Source organism: Myotis brandtii, unplaced genomic scaffold, assembly GCF_000412655.1.
Source record: "Myotis brandtii unplaced genomic scaffold, ASM41265v1 scaffold198, whole genome shotgun sequence".
NCBI lineage: Eukaryota > Metazoa > Chordata > Mammalia > Chiroptera > Vespertilionidae > Myotis > Myotis brandtii.
In genome coordinates, this window is record NW_005357380.1 from 375,949 (window position 1) to 379,681 (window position 3,733).

At 33.2% G+C, this 3,733-nt stretch overlaps 1 long non-coding RNA gene across 1 annotated transcript in view; it reads left to right on the forward strand.

Moving 5' to 3' along the window:
• Positions 1–1,510: 1,510 nt before the first annotated feature.
• Positions 1,511–3,733, forward strand: part of LOC106725923 — an 18,237-nt gene continuing 16,014 nt past the window's right edge. The window contains exon 1 of the long non-coding RNA XR_001361932.1: positions 1,511–1,576. This is a non-coding gene — a long non-coding RNA (uncharacterized LOC106725923). The remainder of the gene's footprint in view (positions 1,577–3,733) is intronic.

Below are 3,733 nucleotides of genomic sequence, written 5' to 3' on the forward strand. Positions count from 1 at the left end.
TTTTTTATGTTTTATGATGTATGATAAGTTTCATTAACAACAGCAAAATATTGGAGCAAAATGTTTAAATTTGGAGTCCTCTATATTCATTATCACCCAAAAGTGAATTCCAGTTAGTGATTCAAGAAGGTTAGCTCCAGTACTCTGCAGTTTATAAAGCACATTTATTATCCTTTTTAGTTTTAAAATACAACTACCAGATTTCTTTCTAGTATTTTAAAGGAGGATCAGTTCTTATTTGTACAGGAGGATTGATCACTGTCATCCAATTCTCTGGTTTTTGGCTTATTAAGAATCAGAGATCCTTCTGTTTCAATGTGTCCAGCCATTGCATTATTCATTTGCATCTATGTCAAAGGGTATAGAGGGAAAAAGAGTAAACTGAAATGTTAACAAATCTCATTGACTACTATTTTACAGTCTTGATAAATGATATAATAGTTTGAGAGTGTTAATTATCAGTTAAAATTAAATTTTTGGATTTTATTGGTTTTTCACGTTCATGTCATTCTGTCTCAATACCTATATTAATAAATCCTAAACTGAATTTTAAAAAATGTTACCCAGGTACCCATAGAAAGCTATGAATAACAGTTTTCTTATGATTTTAAATTGTAATCAAATTTTCAGTCAAGATCAGGTCTCTAACATCTTTTGAATGAATGAAATTCAAAAAGTTTAATATATAAAAAATAAGTTAAAATCACCCATAAATTACTAAAATATAATACACATCAATATGTGTATAGTATATGTATATTTATGTATGCATATTTGTATATATGTATATAAAACCCTAATAGCCATAGATCAAACCATTTCATTCCTACTTTTCAAAGGAAAGCACTGTTTGCTTATTGTCCTTTCTATTTCTGTATGGTTTTATATACATAAAAAATACTTATATTGGCATCAATGTTATATGTTTAGCCATAAATTTGCAAGAATATATGTGTCACAAAAATGAGATTATATTATAATTTTCCATTCTCATGAATAATAAGATATGGACAATTTTAGACTAGTATATGTAGCTCTACACCATTCCTTTATAACGGCTACCTAATATTCCATTTAATAGCTGTATCATTCCCATATTAATGAATATTTAAGCTCTTCCCTGGTGTTTTGTTTGTTTTTGTTTTATTACAAAAATAGTTTAATAGTTATTTTTGTACAAAATATTTTTACTCATGTGTTTTATTATTGCTTATTATTATTTTTTTATTTTTTCATGCTTCATGGCCTTTAATTTTTCAGAGACCAAACTCTAATCAAACTTAAAGGTCTGGTTCCTCTTCCATATGGTACATTTTTATTTTTTTATTTTCAGATTTTTACATAGGGGTGGGGGAGGGAACCCAGATGGCTACATATTGCTCTCAATACATAAATAAATTTCACTTCCTCTGGAAAATTGCACAGTAGAATTAGTTGGGTGGTCAGCCTGAACCCACCTTCCAATTTAAAAGCACATGTTTTTCTTTCTTTTTTAAAAAAATATTTCTTGTTGAAAGTATTACATATGTCCCTTTTTTTCCTCCATTGAACTCTTCTAGCCCACCTTTACCCCCTGGTTCATGGCTTAGTATATTTTAAAATTTAATGAATACTTACTGACTGTCTTCCAAAGGGTGTGTATCAATATACCTCCCCTCCCTGCCAACAGTAGATGAGTACCCTGGAACTTGTGCTTTACTGAATTACAAAATATTCCATTTTTATTGCAGAGATTACACTGATAAGGATGTCCTCTGTACATGGAGTAATCAGTGTGTGTGTGTGTGTGTGTGTGTGTGTGTGTGTGTGTGTGTGTGTGTGTGTGTGTGTGTTCTATTTCATCCCCATAAATCCATGTGTGGTAATATTTTAAATGTGTTGTGAGTATGGACTATGTCTTACACTAATAGCATAAACCCCATGGTGACAAGTATTCTGTGGTCTCTTGCATTCTGAGGAGAACTCAGCAACTGTTTGATATGATGCTGAGAACAGCATTCTGCCAGAGTCTGTGCCAACAGACAACATTAGTCATCCTGTCTGTTCCAAGGGGCTGAATTGTTTGTTGAAATAAGCCATTAGGAGTAATAAAGCAATGTAAAACTACAATAATTTTTCCTGAGTTTGATAATGCTAAATACACATACACTCTGTCAAGGTAACCAGTAAGCAATATGAGACTGCTGCTAACTTGGGCTCATAGGTGGCAGCAAAATCAATTAGCCTTTTCCACCTATGGCAACTTAGTGATATTGACCTACTTTATAAAGCTACATGACATTAAATTGGTAAAACAAAAAGCATCTTTTATTATGTATTTTCCATAGAAATTCTCACAACTAATCCAATGGTCCATACCTCATTGTAGTAAAAGTAATTCTTGATTAATAACCAATTTTCTCAGGTGCCCAAAAGACTCAACAATTTTATCTTAGGTAGGTCTGACCATACCTGAGATCCATACACAAATAATATGCTGATATTTGAGAAGTAATAAAGGCCAAAAATGGAGCAGATGTTATGCTTAGCTTCAAAATAAGGTAACATATACGTATATGTAATTATTTAGTATTCTATTAGCAGAATCTTTTAAAACAGATTTCAAAATTTTAGACACAACTGACATATTCAGAAGTTATTTATTATTTTTAATAAATATTTATTGTTCAGATTATTACAGTTGTTCCTCTTTTACCCCCATAGCTCCCCTCCACCCAGTTTCCACCCCACCCCATGTCCTTACCCCCCCTCCATTGTCCTCGTCCATAGGTGTAAGATTTTTGTCCAGTCTCTTCCCGTAAGATATGTATTTGTCACTTTGTTGTTCATAATTTTTATCTTTACCTTTTTCTTCTTCTTCTTGGAGAATACCCTTCAACATTTCATATAATAATACTTTGGTGATGATGAACTCCTTTAGCTTTTTCTTGTCTGTGAACCTCTTTATCTGACTTTCAATTCTGAATGATAGTTTTGCTGGATAGAGTAATCTTGGTTGTAGGTTCTTGGTATTCATCACTTTGAATATTTCTTGCCACTCCCATCTGGCCTGCATAGCATCTGTTGAGAAATCAGCTGACAGTCATATGGGTACTCCCTTGTAGGTAACTAACTGTTTTTCTCTTGCTGCTTTTAAGATTCTCTCTTTGTCTTTTGCCCTTGGCATTTTAGTTATGATGTGTCATGGTGTGGTCCTCTTTGGAGTCCTCTTGTTTGGGGTTCTCTGCACTTCCTGGACTTGTAAGTCTATTTCTTTCACCAGGTAGGGGAAGTTTTTTGTCATTATTTCTTCAAATATGTTTTCAATATCTTGCTCTCTCTCTTCTTCTGGCACCCTCCATAATTTGGATGTTGGTATGCTTGAAGTTGTCCCAGAGGCTCCTTACACTATCTTCATGTTTTTGGATTCTTTTTGCTTTTCTGGTTGGGTGTTTTTTTGCTTTTTCATATTTCAAATCTTTGACTTGATTCTTGGGGCCTTCTAGTCTGCTGTTGGATCTCTGTATATTATTCTTTATTTCAGTCAGTGTATGCTTAATTTCTGATTGGTCCTTTTTTATATCCTTGAGGGTCTCATTAAATTTCTCAGAGGTTTCTGGCAGATTCTTGAGTAACCTTATAACCGTGGTTTTTAACTCTATATCCAGTAGTTTGCTTTCCTCCATTTCTTTCATTTGTGACATGTTTCTTTGTCTCCGCATTTTGGCTGCTTCCCTGTGTTGATAGAGTGGCT